This window comes from Nyctereutes procyonoides, unplaced genomic scaffold, assembly GCF_905146905.1.
Source record: "Nyctereutes procyonoides isolate TBG_1078 unplaced genomic scaffold, NYPRO_anot_genome, whole genome shotgun sequence".
In the NCBI taxonomy this organism is placed as follows: Eukaryota; Metazoa; Chordata; class Mammalia; order Carnivora; family Canidae; genus Nyctereutes; species Nyctereutes procyonoides.
This window is the reverse complement of record NW_026575046.1, coordinates 34,459,535-34,482,222: the sequence shown is the minus strand read 5'-3', so window position 1 is coordinate 34,482,222 and position 22,688 is coordinate 34,459,535. Positions and strand designations below refer to the sequence as shown.

The 22,688-nt window shown below is 38.8% G+C and overlaps 1 protein-coding gene across 2 annotated transcripts in view; it reads right to left on the bottom strand.

Moving 5' to 3' along the window:
- SGCD (sarcoglycan delta) overlaps window positions 1-22,688 on the bottom strand; it is a 909,403-nt gene that overhangs the window by 370,331 nt on the left and 516,384 nt on the right. The window contains exon 1 of one of the 2 annotated variants that reach the window (XM_055325394.1): window positions 3,843-4,023. The exons of the other annotated variant lie outside the window; for it this stretch is intronic. The gene's annotated coding sequence lies outside the window, so the exon portion shown is untranslated. Of the gene's footprint in view, window positions 1-3,842; window positions 4,024-22,688 lie in introns of those variants that run through there. 2 annotated transcript variants of the gene reach the window in all.

Genomic DNA, 22,688 nt, shown 5'->3' with positions numbered 1-22,688 from the left:
GTCCATGCCTATCCTACAAACATCCTTTCTGGCCTTCACTGGTGATAGAACATGGAGAAAAAATAATAAAATAATAATTTAAAAAATTTAAAAAGAACATGGAGAGGCTCATTCTCCATCAGAAAGCTCTTGATCTGAATTTTTTTGGACTTCTACTTCATATCCAGAGGGTACTACGTGGTTGGCTTTAATCCATTATAGTAATATAATTGCATGGGGCCAGTGGGTACATGATCCAGTACTGGGGGTGTATTGTGAGATGTGAGGCAAAGTCTCATAGGAGAGGTGTTTTCCCCTTTATGCCTTGCTACCTTTGCTCTGAACAGGATACGTGGACATGAGCACGGGAAGTTCAGCTGAAGAGCTCAGGACAATGAAGCAGAAAGTTGGCTTTGGTCACTGGGGACATTGCTCAGCTGCTGAAACAGCTCTGACTGCCTCGGTATAGTCTACACCTCTCTACACCTAAAGCAATGTGAGCATTAAGACTTCTGTGAGCAGAGTTTCTATCACTTGCAACCAAACTCAAGTTTCACCTATACTGCACTAAAATTCTCTTTTCAGATGAAATCTCCTCCAAAACTCCAATATATGGAGCAAGTAAAAGTGGCAGGGCTCCATTAGAAATGCTAGAAATGCAGTTGGGGTGTTTTCATCCCCCACCCCCAGATCCCTGTAGAGGTTCTTCCAAGGAGCCAGAAACAGCCAGGATCAGCATGTTGACCCCAGGAGGGATCTTCAGATCTTCCTTGAGATCTGAGAGTTCTGCATCAAATTTGTTCTTGTGTTTTTTTCTTTTGATGTGCTTATTTGTGCAAATTTTGTCCTAGAAAATACAGATCCCATTCCTGACCAATGTCTACTAGCATAGAGCTCTGGTGTCTGTGTTTGCATTAACTTGTGTTATCATGTGGGCAGCAAGTGATTCCATTATCATTGTCAAGAAGAAAGAAAGGAGTAGAGTGTGAGAGAACATAAAATGGCACATTCCTTCAGGGAGCAAATATAAGGACATAGTGAAGGTAGATATGAAGAGAAAAAAGCCATGGAAGAATCAAGTGTCCAACCAGGATACAAGAGTGTAAGAGTGCTGAAATCAAAGTAATTTCCAAAGTCACTGTTAGTCCCACGTTCATGGCATAAACCTTATTAAATTCTAATAATACATTTTCTACATTAAAAAATGTTGATCATCTAGATGTTATTAGATGAGTTTCTTTGTATTTATTTCAAAAATCTGTTTTAGTGCTCTATCTGTTCAAGAATGATGAAGATAGAGAGGCAATATCTAGGTAGTTATTTCTGGTTTGTGTCTATTTAAATGACAGTATAATGAAATCATTAGATCAACCATGAGAAAATCAATCCCCACCCTGCTATAAAAGGGGTCTTCATATTACTCATACTCAAGAAGTTCTGAACTACAGGAGGGCCCAAATCCCTTCCAGATGGTCAAATTCATAATTCCATAAACCTCCTAACCTCATGAAACTAGTATTAAATACTTTCACCAATAATGTGGTATATGACCTTGGAGATGTTTCTTAAAAAAAAAAAAAAAGTCATTCATCAAAATGAAGCAGATGTATTCATTTTATATTATTTTGAAAAAGTGTGTCTTTCTGATAAAGTGTCCATGGGCAGGGCCTAGAACAAAGTGCTCCCTGCAATCACTCAACATCTCCACCTGGTCCTTTCACTCAACACCCCCAGGGGGAATATCTTTACATGGAAGCATATGGGTTAAAAATAAAGCCTGAAGAGCCGGCTCCCTCCTTGCTTAGGAAATTTGAACCCTCGGGTGTTGCCATTCTTACAAAATGCGCTGATTGCTTCCAGAAGGCACAGCAGGGCAGACTGACCATGGGGCCTCCCATTGTGTCAAGGGTAAAACAATTCTCTTCACTGAGGCCACGGTTTATCCACACACTTCAAGCCGAATGGATCAGTGCCTGCTGGTTTGCGCTGTTTCTAGAATATGTGCTTCATTCCCGCGCAAGATCTCCTCCCTCTGCCCTGGCTGCCCAGTGCGTGGTATGGCCACTCCTCTCTCCTGTTACCCACACCTCAGCCCCGGATTTCTCCTTGTCCACCTTCCCACCCCTTCTTTTCCCTTTCAAATGTCAAGGGAGCTTGATTGGCCCCTCCTCTACTTCTAAAAAAGGGAAACTATAAAGTTTCTTCCAAGTTTTAGGCACTGCCGTTCATAATCCTGCAACCCAGAGCTGCCATTTCATGCCTGCTCCACTCAGTGCTTGACGCGCACTAAATTTAGACGAGTATGACATTAGAGCTCACTTGAGTCTCCTTTTTCACCGGCAGTGGGCTTGGCTATGGTTCACGTCGGTTCCTAATCTGTCTTGGCATTTTGCTCACCCAGTAGGCACTTAGGAAAAACACAAATGTAGTCACTGTCTATGCCGGCATCCAACCGCACTCCCAAAAGTCCCAAGCCTGCTCCACCCAACCCAACACAAAGATGAGGCTGATGAAGAAAATATTTGTGTGCCATGTCTTGGAGTAAGAAACCCTGCTGCCAGGCATTTCCCAATCCCCTCCTCCAACTGCAGAGCTGTGGAGAAAATGAAATTGCTGGCAAAGAGGGCTGACTTTCCACCAACAGGACACAAGGTCTGCCTGCTTGTGTGTTTTACACAGAAAAAGATCTGAAGAACTCCAGCCTTTTATTCTTCATTCACCCATTAATCTTTACTATTAGCTACTCGCAGAGAGATTTTAACGCTGAAGTAAACACACACCTGAATCCATTCATTCATCTACTTCCCCAAAGGGACTCTTGGCCAAGCCCCCTTTGGAGAACACCAGGGCTGTCACTGATTGCTCTGCCAGTAATCACAGAGCTGTAGTGAGATTTAGTCTAGCCCTTTCTGAGCCAAACCACTTTCTTAAATGCAGTTATGCTGTGTATTTTCTACATGCTGAACATAGACTAAGGCAGAACTTTCCTCGGGGAAGGGGGTAAAAATCTATACTGCATTATAGCTGACATGCATGGGAAAGGATTATTTAAAATTTGTGGAGTTTCTTAAAGCACTCTTTCCGGTAGGGTGTAAAATCAAAATCAATGAACTAAAATTCACACCATAACATTTCTATCTTTTAACAATGATTTTGAATGAACTACTGTTTTCTGTTATTCTTTGATTCTATTTCCAAAATACAGACAGACTGTTTCAGGGTAAAACTGCCAGTTACTTTCCAACTCAGAAAAGTTGAAAATTATCATAGAAACAGAATTACAAAGGTTGAGCCAGCATATTTCTAGGCAAACACAGCACTGGGCTCCTTAATGACAGCCCAAATCCCCTATAATAATAAAAGTTGCCAAGAATACGGGCACACGTATCTGCTCCCACACTCTGAAAGTATAATCCAAGACAGAAACTTCGAACTCTGATTCCTTCCTCGAATGAAAGCTGTTTTGTGCTAAAAACGCCCCTCTCAAAAACTCTCACGAAGCAAAGAACACAACTTCGTCTAAAATGTTCTTTTCTGCCCATGAACTGTCCCTTCCATGCAGAGAAGTTACAGAGGCCTGGAGCGGGGTGACCATACAAGAACAAGCTTTGCCTTCTCCTGTTTGTGTTGCCGGCTAAACCCTAACTTTCCAAAGCGTCTCTGCCCTGCTGAAAATCCGATCTGGAAGAGGGCTGGGGGAGAAAAAGGATTACCACTACCGCTCAGTGATGGAATTCTAACTTGTACACACACACACGCACGCACGCACGCACGCGAAATCTCAGGGTACTTGCACACCAGACAGCAGGCTGAGAAAGTGAAGAGAAGCTTGGAAATACAGGAACTTAAGAGCAGGGCCCTACCTCTCCCGTCTGCTCCACAAAGCGGCTGAGGAAAAGCACCCGGAGCCCCAGAGCACCGGGGCGGCTCTGGAGGAGGCGGCCGCTCAGCCCGCCAGCGTGAGCAGGCCCAGCCTGCGTTCAGAAGCTGCCCCAGTCAGATTTTCCAACTGCAGAATTGCAGCCAAGTCCCTGCCCATGCCTGAAGAATTTCCTGAACAGCATTCCCGTTCTTTTTCTGCCTGCTTTGAAACCGTACTCTGTCTGGACTTCAATACGGCTTTGTCAGGCCAACCCCGAGCCACTGGGCTGGCTCCAGCTATCAATGGGAAACACATGTGTCAAGCACAGACCCGCTCCCCAGCGGCAGCGGCGCCCATGGCTTCGGCCGGGCTCATAGGCACAACCCCAAAGGGGAGAGCTTCTAGAACCAACTCCGATCGTTCAGCCATTCTCCAGGTTCTGCTCTGCGGTGCTAGGTGCCGGAGAGGAATCTCCTCCTCCTGCTCAACACTGCTCCTTTTGCACTTCTCCCACTGGCAGTCCTGGGCTAGCCCCCGTGAGCCCACTGAGTGCCTGCCAGCCCTGAACCCAGCCTACCACAGCTGACAGACAGGAATCCTAATTTAATTTCCCTACCTGCCTCGGCCCCAGTCATTGCTCACCATTTCAATTGCCGGAGCGGGAACAATATTTTTAGCATTTCTACATTGGTTCAGTACTTCGGAGTTGCCCCCCTCATCCTATTAGGTGCATCCATTGCGGCTGCAACTAAAAATAATGCCATTATTTTGGGGCGCTCTTGTTGCTCTCTGCTCTGTAACTGCACTGGTCCAGGAATGTAACATTTCCCATGCTCTTCCAGATGTGTGATGGTTAGAGAAAATAGAAAGGAGAAAACAATGTAACTATAATCAGAGTATGTCCTAATTCTGTGCACCTGTGATTGCTTCTGGATGACACTCCATCAAGGTGTCCTGAGTACGTTCTGCTGGATTGTGTGGGCTACCTTTGATATTTCCTCTTACCATGAAACAAGAGGAAATCTCTAAAGATACAAAGAGAATACCCCTCTTCTCCCACACTGAAAACCCCACCTATTAAGAGTCAAAAGCTAAGTTGTCAAGGTAACATCGTAAAACAGAGACGATTTATAGAAAGCCTCATTTGTTTTGAGGTGGGGTCTTTTTGTGCTAATATTTTACTTCCCCAAAACGCACTCTAGTAGCCACTTATTTTAAAGAATGGGTTTGCCAGATTTTTTAAAATGTGTGTTCCTCAGGGGCTGTCGTAAATGATAGGATTTGGTGGCGTCTTGAGTTTAGCATCAAAGTGCAATGGGCACTTAGAGCAGGATTAGATTTTTTGCCTTGGGAAGTAGTGTATGCGTGGTGGGGGAGGGGAGAATGTGCATCTCTAAGGTCAGGATGCAATTACAGAATCAGAGAACTTTAGAGTTGGAAGGAACCCCAGAGACCATCCAATCCAAATTGTTTCTACCCTTCATTTTACAGAGGGAAATGAAGGCCCAGACAGATGAGATGACTCACCCAGAGTTGCAAAGACAGTTAATGCTGGATCTGAGGTTAGAAAATGGGATTTTGGCTAATTTTCTATGTGCTTTCTCCCGGCATCATGTGAGAAAGGTGATGACATCTGACCTTCACAGAAGTAGGCTTGTCATCAGTTGGCCTGGGTCTAATCTTCATTCTACCTCTCCTACCGGCTGTGAATCTTGGCTAGCTTACTTAGCCCCTGTGAACCTCAGTTTCCTGAATCCATAAAATGGAGTCAATGGTGTACTCTACCTCATGGAATTGCTAAGGACTTGGTGAGATAACCCATGTAAAGTGGCCCATAAATTACATTAAATATCATACACTATATTTACTAAATGATGTGTTATTACAGAGCCTATAAATTTCAGCTTAGCTTTCTCCCAATGGAGCAAATATCAGACCCTTCCTCTTAACTAAAAAGCTAAAATTGTACTCTCACATCTAGTTTGAGTTCCTAAAATAAACCATTTGACTGACTAGTTTTCTGCCACTTTACCTTTACATAATAGGGGTCTATCACCTTAAACACAGACAAGTGTCCTTTTGCCTTAATGAAACATTAAGCCAACCATACAGCTACTTTTCGTTTATCCTGAAAACCTAACACTGAAGTCTTTTTTTTTTTTTTTTTTATGACAGTCACACACACACAGAGAGAGAGAGAGAGAGGCAGAGACACAGGCAGAGGGAGAAGCAGGCTCCATGCACCGGGAGCCCGACGTGGGATTCAATCCCGGGTCTCCAGGATCGCGCCCTGGGCCAAAGGCAGGCGCTAAACCGTGGCGCCACCCAGGGATCCCCTAACACTGAAGTCTTTCCTCAAGATTAACTCACAGGAAAGGAAAACAGTGAGACCAAGTCTGCAGTTAGTTACGTGAGGCTGAACAAAGTGCCATTTGCAGAGGACTGGACCTTCTCTCTAAACCTTAAGAGCTCAAGATTACCATGCTAAAAACAGAAGACCATCAGTAATGCCCTAAAATAACAACAATCACACACACACACACACACACACACACAATCATAAACTGACAGAGAAATCTTATTGAGGAAACAGCTGCAATAAATTCTAAAGAGTCAGATTTCTACCTGGGATTCCAGAGCCTTTGTCTTCTAGCCAACAGTAGCAAGTGGTTAATGAACTACTAGCTACTTATCATTCGTGTTTGGTGTGCCAACCCACTTTTGCAGGAACAAAATAGGAGAAGAGGTTAATTTGGAGTGGTTTACAAATGTTTTAGGAATCAAATAAACAAACATAAAGCAACTGGAAAAAACAAGCTCAGACATATAAAAAGGCAGAACAATGGTGATGGGATTCAAAAGATGCTTCCCTAATATCTCCCCCCAAATATTTGCTTCATGGCTCATTTCAGTATGGGTATTTGGAGAAAGGTCAGTTGTGACCCGGCCTCATTATTAGAGCTTAAAAATCCTGAAAAGTTGCTTAACTCATCCAATGTTAAGAATAATCATCTAAAACTTGAAAATAAGGCCAAAAGAAAATCATGTTCATTCCAAGTTTCATGTGCCAATTGTGTAACATGCTCTCTCAAGAATTACCTAAGAGACACAGGAAACAACAGATGTTGGTGAAGGTGCTGAGAAAGGGGAACCCTCCTACACTACTAGTGGGAATGTAAACTGGTGCAGTCACTCTGGAAAATAGTATGGAGATTCCTTAGAAAGATAAAAATAGAACTACTCATGACCCAGCAATTGCACCACTAAGCATACACCCAAAGGATACACAAATAACAGATTTGAAGGGGCACATGCACTCTGATATTTATAGCAGCATTATCAATACTAGCCAAACTATGGAAAGGGCCTACGTCCATCAACTGACGAATGGATACAGGAGATGTGGTGTGTACACACACACACACACTGGAATATTACTTAGTCATCAAAAATAATGAAATCTTGCCATTTGCAGCAACATGGATGGAGCTAGAGTGTGTTATACTAAGTGTAATTAGAGAAAGACAAATACCATATGATTTCACTCATGTGGAATTTAGGAAACAAAACAGATGAACGTGCAGGGAAGGGAAAAAAGGAGAGAGAAGGAGGGAAACAATAGGCTTCTTAACAAAAGAGAACAAACAGAGTTGATGGAGGAAGGTGGGTGGGGGTTGGGCTAATGGGGGAATGGGTGTTAAGGAGGGCACTTGTGATGAGCACTGAGTGTTATATGCAAGTGATGAATCACTATATTCTACTTCTGAAACCAAAAGAAAAAATAAAGGAAAAAAAAATACCGAATTAACTGTGCTTTGTTAACTTCACTATTCACTACGAAATAAAGATCCCAAAATTAGTGAAGTTGCATTACCCTGCAGGCTTTGTCTATTAAAGATACAAATTATATCTTTCCAGGAGAAAAAATAATCCCAAGTGTGACGGTTTATTGCCCTATAAAACATTAATCGGTTTTTTATCCAATCTAGTAATCTTGTACTAACGTACTTTTACTAACACACCTATAAACAAAGGACTCTCCCTCAACTGTTCATGGAACCAACCTTACCATCATATGTACATCTTCATTAATTACTGAGTCAATTTTTTTTTACATCTTTTTACTTTATATTTGTAGAAGTCACATTTTTAACTTCTAAAAAGTATAATTTGATACAGTTTCATTTTCCTCATCTGCATGATGTGTGTTATAAATCTCACATGAGATAGTGAATGATAAAGCACTTAAGGTGTATGGCGTATGGTAAATGCTCAAACCATGTAAGAGCTGCTATTAATACCATAATATTTGTTTTTCAGCTTTGTAAAAGACTCTAGAGATCACTAGACCAGATCACTCAACAGTCATCTTCCTATTACATCTTCCAGTCCTTGCTCTTAGATCCTACAGGGCCACTTCTGCTGGAATCCTTCCACAGATGTTAATCTCCTTGCTTTTCAGAGATTTCCTACTTTTAATGTTCTAAAATTCATAACTGAAATGCATCTCCCTGTAACACATACAGATTCTAAAGGTGCTAACCATAAAGGTCAGGTTAAAATTCTGACCTTAAGGATCATATGAGCAAGAAAACTTCATTCTCAACTGGAACAAAAGCTCCAGGAGGACAAGGATTCTTGTCTGCACCATCTCCTGCCATTGTTTCCAATTAATACTGGAAAGTAGTTGGACCTTATATTTACCCAATGAATGAATAAGAGCCTTTGACTTACTTGAAATCAGAGGACCAAAATCATCCTTTGTAAAGGATTATTTGATTACACTTTCGAGATATCTGCTGCCCCTGGATCATTTCTGCTCATTATGGTTCAGATTCCTTTTATCATCTTCTAGGAATGTTTTAGTGTGGCTAATTTCCTCTTGAAATTTGATCCTGAGAGGTGACAAACTTTTCAGGTGTGCTGGGTCTAATTTGGGGGCAGGGGAACAAATCTCTCATTTAAGAAGTTCATTTTCATTAAGGCAATTCACAATATTAGGTTTGGGGTGCAGAGGGGTGGTGATAACCTCAAGTCATACTAAAAAGCCAGCTTGCAGAGACTATCACAGGTGCTCCTACATCTCCTACCTGGTTTACATCTGCAATTCTCAAGCCTAGCTTTATGTTAGAATCATCCGAGGGAGCTTTTAAAATGACCAGAGCCAGGGGCCCACACTTTGGTTGTACCTGAATGGAATAGGAACCTGGTAATCCAGGTGATTCTTGTACCAGCCGATTTAACATCATGAAGTTGCAGTGATAACTTTTATAATATAAACCTAATTGTGTCATTCTGTGAACTAAACTCCTTAAATGTCTTTCTTACCATTGCCTGAAAGGTAAAGACAGCAACTGTCACCAGGACTTGAAAGGCCTGGCTTTCTCTGGTCCCTTGTCTATGTCCCCTGTCTTATCTGCTGCCACTGTCTCTTCTTCAAAGAGATCCTCTATCTTTCCCGGGGGGCGTGTGGGGGGGTGGAGGGGGGGGGGGGGGGGGGAGGGGAGGGGCAACATATGGGGGCTGTTTGGGGGTTCCAAAAGGGGTGGGGATGGTGGTGGGGTTGGTTAAGCAAGAAAAAAGAAAGGGAAAATTGATAAATAGAAGAAGGAGTTTGTAGGGGAGGGATGGGTTAGTAAGGATAGAGATGGGGGAAAGAGGGTTAGAAGTGGATTAAGATTTGGTGTGAATGGTATGGGAGGAGTGGGTTGGTAGAGTTTATAATTTAATTAAAAAAGATAATACAATTTTAATTTAGGTAATGTGTGGTATGTTGTGGGGTGGGGTATTGGATGGATTTTTGAAGGTTTTTTGGTGTTGTGAATTGTTTTTTAGAGGTTAGAGTTAGTGGAGGTGGGGGAAATAATATTAAGGAGTTGTATTTTATCATGAGATATGTTGAATTTTTAAGTTTTGTTGTGTGGTGGTATAACAATATTTTTAAAGACTTATCCATTTGCTTTTAACGGATGGGATGACGTCTTGGTTGATGTCTGACAGGTTAAGATATTGTATTGTACTTTGGATACTGAGTTCTCTTACCAATGTAAATACTTCTCAAAACTAACAAGCCCTTTGTAAGACTTTGTGAGAGATTACCAAATCAGATTCCTGGCAAAGACATTAAGGTCTGAGGTACAAGGCAGGATGGCTATGATTACAGGGGACAGTGTTTGTTGTGTCAGGGCAGGTTAAACTGAGATACTACTGCAGGGCCATCATGAGGCACAAAGTAGTCAATGGCACAAATATGAAAAGAGGCATTCACCAGGAACCTTCTGATTATAGCAGTCAGAACTCATCCAAAGTACCCTAAGGAAAAAAAGGGGGAGGGGGTTCCTAAATCATGTAACTCTAACCCCAAGAGATAAATCATAGGTGGGATGGAGTGCAGCAGTTAAAATACAATGAAGGCTCTATCTCCCTCTTCTCCTCCAGGCTTCTCTTGGTTTCATTCTCACTTTTCCTCTCTCTGTTGGGTAGTAAGATGTCCACAGGTGGTCTCAAGCTCACTTCCATTGGAAAAGTAAAAGATCTTTTCCAGAAAAGGATTCTAAGCTTAAACTGCACGCTAATCCCTGAACAAATCTTTATGACCAGGGAAATGAGGTCCTCATGTTGGCCATATTGGGCTCATATGATAGTCCTGGGGACTAAAAGGAAGCAATCAGCAAAATCTGCACCACACGAACTGAGTAGACCAACTTGGGAATTGAGAAAAAATGCAGACAGAAGTCCCACGTGCGCTGTGGATGATAGGGCACCAAGACATGTTCATAATCTCACCCAAGTTCTTGAAAAAACATTGTGATGCAATATTTAATTAAAGGATAGAAAAGTATGTACTATAGACAAGCCAAAGACAGTCAAAATTGATTTAAACTAATAGCAGGTAATTATGACAGTAACATTATGCCAGCCATTCATTTCACAAATAATACCTGATGCAAAATTACACTCACCCAGCTTTAGCTCTTTGAAACAGAACAATCCAATCATGTTTTTCACTGGCCAAAGGCAATATTATGTGGTTTATTTAGAAGAGACTTTTTCTGTGAAGGAAGTCTGGCTCAGTGACAAATCGGTGACCCACAGTTTTGAGAATATCTCCATTGGCCAGACATAGTGTCTAAGAAGAAGTCATTTTCTGCTTTGGAAATTCAAATATATGCATGGTACAAAATGAAGGATTCTCAAGCTATGTCAGTATTTTGAAAAGGAATTGACACACTTGATAATTAATATGACTACCAATAAAACACGCCGTAAATATATCTTTTTTAAAAACTTAGTTAAATACGGTAAAGCAAATACTGGTATAATTACACAGATGGCCCGATGTATTATTTCCCTTTCAGCAAAAAACACTGATCAATTCATCCAAAATCCTTTCTGGTCCATAATTTCTCATTGTATTATAGGCTTGCTGAAAGTAAAACTCTGGAAATACCGCATTTTTATTTGGAAATAAAATTTATTGATCAATAAAGATGGGCCAGACTTCATGATAGGTACCCCATACTAGGCAAAATAAATAAGGCCTGTACTTGAAAAATGTTAGCACTGCTCATCTTTATTTTTATAGTCCCATCAGTGCTCAGTGATACAAAATATAACTGCTGGATACAGGAATTCCAAGCTAATTATAAACCCTCTGAATGAGGAGTACTGCTTGAAATCAAAAGCAATCCCCAAAATCCCCAAGATTCAACACCAAATTCCAGCAACTGTGCACCAAAAAAATTAAAGGTTGCCAACAGGAAAAAATGCAACGTTATACATTTCTAATTATTTGATCTTTAGACTTCATTTACATATATGAAAATGACATAGTTGGGCAAACTCCCAGCCAGCATAGTGTCTCATATATAACTGTTGCTTTATAACTGTTTAGTATTTTATTAATAATGAACATTGCTAGTGATAAATAAGATTCTGATGCTGCTAACAAAAAGCTGAGGGAGTTCATCACCACTAAACCTGCCTTGCAAGAAATGTTAATCAGAGTTGAGGTAGAAACAAAAGGATGATAGCTAACAATGTGAAAAATGGAAGTAAAAAATAACTGATAAAAGGAAATACATAGTCAAAGTCAGAATACTATAATACTATGATGGTGGCACAAAAAATGCCTCTTAGCTCTCATTTCAAAATTAAAAGATAAAAGCATTGAAAACAGCTATAGCTACAATAATTTGTTAATGGATGAACAATATAAAAATGTCAAGTATGACACCAAAAGCTTAAAATGGGGGGAGAAGTAAAAGCATAGAGTGATTTTGTATGCAATTAAAGTTAAGTAGTTATCACCTTAAAATAGGCTATTATAACTATGTTTTTTATAAGCTATGTGGTAAAGAGAAAAAAAAACTCTACTAGATACACAAAAGATAAAAACGAATCAAAGCACACTATCACACACACATCACAAAAGGAGACAGTAAGACAGGAAGAACAAAGGAACTAAAAAAATTAAAAAGTGTCAAAAAAACAACAAATAATAAGTCTCTACCTATCAACAATCACTTTAAATGTACATGAATTAAATTCTCTAATAAGGAGACACAGAATGGGTGGATAGACAGAAAAAGACAAGATGCAGCAATACGCTGCTGGCAAGAGATTCATTTTAGCTTTAAGGATATACATATTTGGATAGTGAAGGGACTGAAAAAATATACTCCATATAAACAGCAACCAAAAGACATCAGGAGTGATTATAGTCACGTAAGAAAATAGATTTTTAGTCAAAATCTGTTACAGAAGACAAAGTCACCATATAATAATAAAGAGGTCTATTTAATTATCAGAATATAACAATTGTAAACATATATGCACCCAACATTGGGACATCTAAATATGTAAGGGTAAAACTATTAACAGAACTTCTGAGAGAAATAGACAGCAATACAATAATAGCAGACCTTCAATACTCCACTTTCAATAATGAATAAATTATCCAGACAGAAAATCAATAAGGAAACAGTGGTTTTGAATAACATTATAAGTCAAATGGACCCAACAGACATACACAGAACATTTCAGCCAGCAGCAAAATACACGTTCTTCTCATGTGTACATGGAACATTTTCCAGGATATATCATATGTTGGGTCATAAAACTAGTCTTAATAAATTTAAAAGGATTAAATTAATATCAAGTATCTTTTCTGACCACAATGGTATGAAATTCAAAATCAGTAACAGGGGTTGCCTGGGTGGATCAGTCAGTTAAGCATCCAACTCTTGATTTCAGCTCAGGTCCTGATCTCAGGGTTGTGAGACTGAGCCCCATGTTAGGCTCAGTACTTGGTGTAAAGCCTACTTAAGATTCTCTTTCTCCCCCTCTGCCCCTCCCCCCTTCTTGCACACGTGCTCTCATCTTCTCTCTCTCTCCCCCACCCAAAAAAAATCAATAACAAGATAAAAACTGAAAAACTCTCACACATATAGAAATTAAACACACTCCTGAGGAACTAATTGGTCAAAGAAGAATTCAAAAGGAAAAACAAAAAAGTATCTTGAGGCAAATAATAACAGAACCACAACATACTAAAATTTATAGGATGCAGGAAAGCAATTCTTTTTTTAATAAATATTTTATTTATTTATTTATTCACAAGAGACACAGAAAGAGAGGCAGAGACAAAGACAGTGGGAGATGCAGGCTCCCCATGGGGAGCCTGATGCAGGACTCTACTGGGGCTCCAGGATCACACCATGAGCCACCCAGGGATCCCAGGAAGGCAATTCTTAGAGAAAAGTTTATAGTGCTAAATATATATATTAGGGGTAAAAAATCTCAAACAACCTAACTTTAAACATAAAGGGACTAGAAAAAGAACAAACTAAGCCCAAAGTTAACAGAAGGAAAGAAATAATAAAGATTTTAACACATATAAATGAAAGACCAGAAAAACAATAGAAAACAGCAACGGGGATCCCTGGGTGGTGCAGCGGTTTGGCGCCTGCCTTTGGCCCAGGGCACGATCCTGGAGACCCGGGATCGAATCCCACGTCAGGCTCCCGGTGCATGGAGCCTGCTTCTCCCTCTGCCTGTGTCTCTGCCTCTCTCTCTGTGTGACTATCATAAAAAAAAAAAAAAAAAAAAAGAGAGAGAAAAGAAAACAGCAATGAAACTTTTATTTTTCAAAAAAAAAAAAAAAAAAAAAAAAAAAGAGGGATCCCTGGATGGCTCAGCGGTTTGGCGCCTGCCTTTGGCCCAGGGCACGATCCTAAAGTCCCAGGATCGAGTCCCACGTCAGGCTCCTGGCATGGAGCCTGCTTCTCTCTCTGCCTTTGCCTCAGCCTCTCTCTCTCTCTCTCTCTCTCTCTCAAATAAATAAATAAATAAATAAATCTTTTTTTTTTTTAAAAAGAAAACTGAGAAACAGCTAGACTAACACAGGACAAAAAGGGACTCAGATAAATAAAACAATAAATCAAAGAGGAGATATTACAACCAATCTTACAGAAATACAAAGGATAAGAGACCATAATGACCAAGTATGCACACAAATAAACTGGACAACTTCTAAGAAATAAATTCCTAGAAACATATGACCTACCAAGAATGAATCATAAAGAAAGAGAAAATCTGAACAGAGTAATTATTAGTAAAGAGAATGAAGTAGTAATCAAAACTTCTAACAAAGAAAAGCCTGGGACCAGATGGTTTCACGGGTGAATTTTGCCAATCCTTCTCAACCCTTTCCAAAAAATTAGGGAGGGAGCACTTCCAAACTTATTTAACAAGTCCAGCATTACCCTCAAACCAAAGCCAGATAAGGCCACTGCAAGCAAAGAAACTTACCGGCCAAAATCTCTGATTAACAGAGATGTAAAAAATCCTCAACAAAATATAAGCAAACTGAACTCAACATCATATTAAAAGGACCATATACTATGATCAAGTGGGATTCATCCCTGGGATGCAAGAATGGTTCACCACAATAAATTAATGAATTTGATATACCCACTAATAGAATAAAGGATAAAAATCATATGATGATCTCAATAAATACAGAAAAAGCATTTGATGAAAATTCAGTATGTTTTCATGATAAAAGCTCAACAAATTAAATATAAAAGCAATGTACCTCCACATAATAAAGGCTGCATATGACAAGTCTATAGTCAACATGACACTCAACAGTGAAAAACTGAAAGCTTTCCCTTAAAATTAGGAATAAGACAGGGGTGCCTAACCAGAGGGGAGGGGGTTGAAGGACGGGGAAAATGGGTGAAGGGGAATGTGAGGTACAGGTTTTCAGTTTTAAGTTATGGAATAAAGAAGTCATGGAAATAAAAGGTATAGAATAGGGAAAAGAGTTAAAGGTGTTACAATAGTGATAATTACAATAGCATGGTGACAGCTGGTAGATACACTGGTGGTGAGCAAAGCATCGTGTACTGAGTTGTTGATCACTGTGTTGTATACCTGAAACTAAAATAACATCAGGTGTCAACTATACTTGAATAAATCAGAGGCCCCCACTCTAAAAAAAAAAAAAATCAAAAACAAAAAACACAAGACAAGGGTGCCCACTTGTAATAAACAGATTAAAGTCCTAGACATAGCAATTAGGCAAGAAAAAGAAATAAAAGTCATCCAAATTGTACAGGAATAACTTAAACAGTGTTGTTTGAAGATGACATAATCTTTTTTTTTCTTTTTTTTTCTTTTTTTTTATAAATTAATTTTTATTGGTGTTCAATTTACCAACATACAGAATAACACCCAGTGCTCATCCCGTCAAGTGTCCCCCTCCGTGCCCATCACCCATTCACCCCCACCCCCCGCCCTCCTCCCCTTCCACCACCCCTAGTTCATTTCCCAGAGTTAGAAGTCTTTATGTTCTGTGTCCCTTTCTGATATCTCCCACACATTTCTTCTCCCTTCCCTTATATTCCCCTTCACTATTAAAGATGACATAATCTTATGTATATTGTTTTCTTATCCTGAAGATTGTGACAAAAAAAAATTGTTAGAATAAATTCAGTGAAGTTGCAGTATACAAAATCAATACACAGAAATCAGTTGTATTTATATACACTAACAAGTGATAGAAAATTAAGATAATAATCTGAATTACAATCACTAAAAAGAATAAAATGCTTAGAAACAAATTTAACCAAGGAAATGAAAGATGTAAATACAAAAAATACAAAACACTGATAAAAGAAACTGAAAAAGAAAAAAATAAATGGAAAGATACAGGTTTATGGTTTGGAAAAATTAATCTTGTTAAGAAATCCATACTGCCTAAGGCATTCAGCTTATCTAATTAATCCTTATCAATATTCCAATGATATTTTTTTACAGAAATAGAACAAATAATACTAAAATTTGTACAGAATCATGAAAAGCCCTGACAAACCAAAGCAGTGTGAGACAGAAGGACAAAGATGGAGGTATCACACTTCCTGATTTCAAACTATACTATAGAGTTGTAGTAATGAAAACAGTATGTAATGGAATAAAGACAGATGCACAGAACAATGGAGCAGAAAAGAGCACATAAATAAACCCACACATATACAGTCAACTAATCTTTGAAAAGGCTGTGAGGAATACACAATAAGGTAAGGATATTCTCTTCAATAAATGAGGCTGAGAAAACTGGGTATCCACATGCAGAATGAAATTGAACTTAAACTTGTGTCTAAACAAAAATTAATTCTAGATGGATTAAAGACTTAAATTTCATACCTGACAAGGTAAAACTCCTAAAGGAAAACATCGGGAAAAACCTCCTTTACTTTGGCTGCGATTTCACGGATATGGCATTAGAAGCGTAGGAAACAAAAGTAAAAATTAACAAGTGGGATTACATCAAACTAAAAAGCTTCTGTATAGCAAGTAAAATAAAATGGCAGCCTATGAAATGGATGGAAACATTTGCAAACCATTCATCTGGTCAAGAGTTATCTAAAGTGTATAAGGAGTTTATGAAACTCAGTACCAAAACACAACATGATTAAAAATTGGGCAAGACCTGAGCATACATTTTTCCAGAGACGATATACAAATAGTCACACATATGAAAAGCTACTTAATGTCACTCATCAGGGAAATGCAAATCAAAACCACACTGAGAGAGAAGTTTACCTGTCTGGATGGCTATTATCAAAAAGACAAGTGTTGGTGAGGATATGATGAAAAGGGTGCCCTTGGACAGTGTTGGTGAGAACATGAGCTGATTCAGCTATTATGGAAAACATTAAGAATTTCACCCCAAAATTGAACATATAATTGCCTTATAATCCGGCAATCATAATTCTGGTTATGTATACCAAGGGAATTATATCAAGGTCTTGAAGAGGTATCTGCACCTTCATGTTCATTGTACCCTTATTCACCACAGCAAAGACTCAGAAACAATCTAAGTGTCCAGAGGTGAATGAATGGACAAACCTGGAGGACACTGTGCTAAGTGAAATAAGCCAAAACCAGAGAGACATATATCACATGATCTCTCATATATGTTGAGTCCAGAAAAGTCAAACTTTCAGAAGCCATTAGTAGAATGCTGACAATTAATAATACTGCATTTTACACTTGAAACTTGCTAAAAGGGTAATCTTAAGTGTTCTCAACACACACGCACACACACACACATACACACACACGGTAACTACATGAGGTGATGGATGTGTTAGTTCGATTGTAGTAATTATTTTGCAATGTATAGGTATATAAAATCATCATGTTGTATAACTTAAATAGATACTATTTTTGTCAATTATACTTCACTAAAGCTGGGGGAAAAACACAAACCAAATATTCTAGTATCATTTTTGTAATAGATTGCAGAAAAAAAAATTACATAATTTTTAAAGCTCACAAATGGTGGGCCGTCACATATTCTGATCTAGAAGGAGACCAGGGATCATCGGGTCCAATTTTTTCATCACTTACATGAAAAACTAATACTTGAGTAACATGATGAAAATCATGGAGACGGGTAATATAGCAGTTGGCAAAAGATGCACATTTTCTAGGGCAGCCCAGGTGGCTCAGCAATTTAGTGTCACCTTCAGCCCAGGGCCTGATTCTGGAGACCCGGGATCGAGTCCCACGTCGGGCTTCCTGCATAGAGCCTGCTTCTCCCTCTGCCTGTGTATCTGCCCTCCTCTCTCTCTCTGTGTCTCACATGAATAAATAAATAAAATCTTAAAAAAAAAAAGATGCACATTTTCTGATACCTCTCTTGCCTCCTAGAACCAATGATGTCATTCAAAGACATGGTTCAGTCTTCCACTTCTTCACTTGGGTAATTTTTGCTGGGAGTCTGGTATTAAAATACAGTTTGTGCACCAAGTTGCATTGTCTGATTATCTACTTTTCTCTTTACCTTCGCTTATGCATTTTAAGAACTTCTAAGTATTGTGTTAATAAAACTAAATGGAAATAAGGCCATTTGAAAAATTAAAACATAAGTCCAAAGATAAAATGCTATCTTTCTAAGTTAAACGCAGGCAAAAATTGTCTTATGTACCTACCACCTTGCCCTTAACACAGCAAGGGCTCATTAATTATCTGTGGAAATGGATGGAAGTGAAACACTTCTGTAACTTCAGTGGATGGCAGGGTTCAATGACAAGGTGATTTTCCCCAAGGCTTCCATCTTGATCATCTTCAACAGACCTTTAATATCCTGAGTCTCATCTCTTGTAATTAGCAGAAACTATTAGAAGCAATAGACTGGGCCAATCTGGCTGAACTGCATTACTACCCCCCCCCCATCTTAGAGAATAGCATAGAGTATTGATGTAACAGATTTGTAGAAAGGAACCTTAGGAACATGTACTTAGTGGTTGCGGTGACATACCTTGCTCCTCATTCCCCAAACTGGGAAGCAGAAGAATCATAAACACCAAATAGATGGAAATAGAAATTCACAAGTCAGCATAAAAAGGCAAATTGGCTACCTAATCAGTGTATTCATCCCCAACTATACTACTATCTAATGAAAGAATGTGGTATTCAAAAGGTCATCTATGGATTCATAGAAGAAAAGAGAGCCTCCAAAGGAGAAAAGTAGGTGGAATTCATTCCAACACTGAATGAAGGAGTCTTAGTCAATGGGCTGTAGTCTCATTTGATGAGTGGCCATTCTATGCCAGGCTGTGGAGAGATGACAGATATAAGGTAGATGGGGTCCTTACCCTCACGGCATTTATAGTCTTTGCTGGGAGAACTCTGTCCTTTGATGCCACTGATGATGCTGCCTCTGTTGGGCTAACAGCCTGCTGCCATGAAAAAATTCTTTCTATCTCTTTTTGATTTCCAGTATATTTATTTTCTTTCTCATTATATTCCCTTTCTATGTAGACTTTCTAAAGGGAGGGAAGATGTAGCTCTCTCGATCTACACACCACTTATTTTTCATTGCAAATTTACAAATTGGTATTTGTAATGTAAACCTTAATCTCATGAGTTTGGTTACAGGGAGTCTGCAATTGAGAGATAAAACCTCTCTTGCTGAGCTGATAGAATCAGCTGCCTAAGACTGAAGTTATGAGAGACATTCTGTGAAGACTCTAAGGAAAATACTTACCCCATGAATAATCACTATAACATCTATAAATTTCCATGCCTAGGTTGTAGAATAATGAATTGGCAAAGGTTTATATTTATAGTTAGAGAAATGGGTCAATTATTTCAGCACTCCATTTAACACATTTATAAGAGATCGTGGGAACTGAGCCACTTCATTTAATCCTAAGATATTATCATACATCAATATTTTATTTTCAAGAATCATTTAAAGATTCTAGTTTCAGATGAGCTACAGCAGCACTGAGGCTCCACGTAAAAGGTGAAGTCAACCTTCTTGGGTTTGTAGTGATATAATACTGTCAATAAAATTTTCTCCATCTTTTAGGAACTTATGCCAAAATACAAACATTTCCATTCTGAATAAATGCTTTTGAGGTTCTGGACAGATTTTTTTAAAGTTCATTGCATTTCAAGACTTTCTGTGAGTACTCTGTTAAATTTGAAACTGTAGTCTTTTAGTTTTAATGCCATGAATTCCAAAGTATTTTTACACCTAGCTATATGAAATTGAATTAGGGGAAAATTTCTTTTTTTTTTTTTTTTTAATCTTTTTTTTTTTTTTTAATTTTTTTTTTTTTTTTTTTTTTTTTTTTTTTTTACGATAGTCACACAGAGAGAGAGAGAGGCAGAGACACAGGCAGAGGGAGAAGCAGGCTCCATGCACCGGGAGCCCGACGTGGGATTCGATCCCGGGTCCCCAGGATCGCGCCCTGGGCCAAAGGCAGGCGCCAAACCGCTGCGCCACCCAGGGATCCCTAGGGGAAAATTTCTACTTGCCATCACGTTTATGATTTGCAGGAGTCAGAATTTCTTTTCCCTGGGATGCAATTCGACAGAGGTGCATTATCATCCTAGTGCTGTTACTCTTAGCCAGCAGAAGATGGGAAGTTACATAGCCTCTCTTATCCTTGAGTCCTCGTGTATAAAGTAGGAAGAAGAGCAGCCAGCCCATGACACTGTACACAGGTTTAGCAAAATAATATTAGTAAAAGTGGCTTGAATATACATAGCAACAACTAACAAGCACTGCGTGCTTACTGTGGTTCTTAGTAAGTGCACAAATATTAGTAGATATTGTTAAATTCTGCATGGGGATTTTTTTTTTTTGAGCTATCCCATTATTTAGCATTTCCATTCAGAATATAGGTATGCTTTGGTAGCAAGAAACTACTTTCAAAATAAAATAGTCTACTATTACTTTTGCTAGCTTCATAGTGACTTAATACAGTATCATTTCATCATAATGTAGTGGGTCCATTTATAGGCCTAAGCTCATTGTTATAACTATATAAAGCAGAAACTATGTCATTCTAGTTTACTTATTAAGTAAGAAGATCATATTTATACCAATTCCTCAATGGATCCTCCCTTAAAACCTAGTTTATAACCAGGCCTTCAATATCACTCATCTGAGTTTGGGCCACCACTTTCCGTCTCTGTCTCGAATCAGCCTCTTAACAGTGCATTCTTTCTTTTTTTAATAATCCAATTAAAAATGGACAGAAGACAGCAACAGACATTTCTCCAAAGAAGACATCCAGATGGTCCACAGACACATGAAAAGATGCTCAACATCACTCATCATCAGGAAAATGCAAATCAAAACTACAATGAGATATCACCTCACACCTGTCAGGATGGCTAAACTTAATAACACAAGAAACAGATGTTGGTAAGAGGAACGGTCTTACACTGTTAGTGGGAATACACACTGGTGCAGCCACTACAGAAAACGATATGGCAGTTCCTCAAAAAGTTAAAAATAGGACTACCCTATGACCCAGCAATTGCAGTAATGAGTATTTACCCCAACAATTCAAAATCACTAATTCAAAGGGATACATGCACCCCTATGTTTCTTATGGGACTACTAACAATTGCCAATTTATGCAAGCAGCCCTCATTTCCATTGATTAATAAGTGGATAAAGATGTGTACACACACGCACACACATACACTGAAATACTATTCAGCCATAAAAAGAATGAAATCTTGCCATTTGCAACAACACAGATGGAGCTAAAGAGTATAATGCTAAGCGAAATACGTCAGTCAGAGAAAGACAAATACCATGCAGTTTCATCCATATGTGTAACTTAAGTAACCAGATGAACAAAGGAAAAAAAAAAGAGATAAAACAAGAAATACTCTTAACTATAGAGAACAAACTGATGGTTGCTAGAGGGGATGTGGGTTGGGGAATGGGTAAAACAGGTGATGTGGATTATGATGTACACTTATGATGAGCAGAGTCATGTACAGAATTATCCAATCACTATATTGTACACCTGAAGCTAATGTAACACTATATGTTAACAATACTGGAATTAAAGTTTTACCTAAATAAAAAAAATCATTCTTTAATCTTTAGACACTGTAAGTTTCACTCTTGGCATAAATAATTCAAAGTTTCTCATTTCCCTTAGGATACAATGTGAAGTTCCTAACATGGCTTACAAGATATTGGATGACCTGGACCTTGCACCTCCTGTGTGACATCCGAGGAAACAGTTTACAGGTCCCCTCTTGTAGGAAGCTATGTCTTTCTTCTCCTCCTTATGCACTCTGCTCTATCTTAAGTCCCCTGTTCTGGGCTCCAAAAAAAAATTGATTTCTTTATTGTCATACTACTTGCCATTCTTTATTGTTATTGCTTGGTTGTCTGACTGTTCAGCTACACTGCCAGCTCTTGAGGACATGCACATGTGTCCAGGTTACCAGTTGTCACAATAGCCAACACACTGTCTGAGCCAGAGTAGACACTATAGTAGTTGCTAGAAGAAGGAAGAAGGGAGGAGCTGAAAACTATGCTCAGAAATAGTACTGGTTGATCAGAAATCTTAATATAAAATAGTATTTATAATACGGTTAATTTTATTCATAAAGTTTAATCTGAAAATTTTGATTTACTCTGGAAAGCAGCTACACTAACCGCTGTCCCACTAATGCCAGGTAAATGTTCATTTACTCCGTCCTCTGCCTGAATACCTAAAGTGCTTACTGATCAATGAAATTTCCACCTGAACTTAATTCTCTGGCTTAGGCTTTGTAGACTAAGTTTCAAAATAAAATTTGCAAACTGCTACGTTAATTAATACCCTAAATACTGTATTTATTTTTTTAAATACTGTATTTAAATAAATACTGTATCCTTGAAGTTCAACTGAAATAAACTCTAAATACTGTATCCTTGAAGTTCAACTGAAATAAACTCTAAATACTGTATCCTTGAAGTTCAATTGAAATAAACTCCTCACCAATAGTGACCCTCCTCTAGACTGAA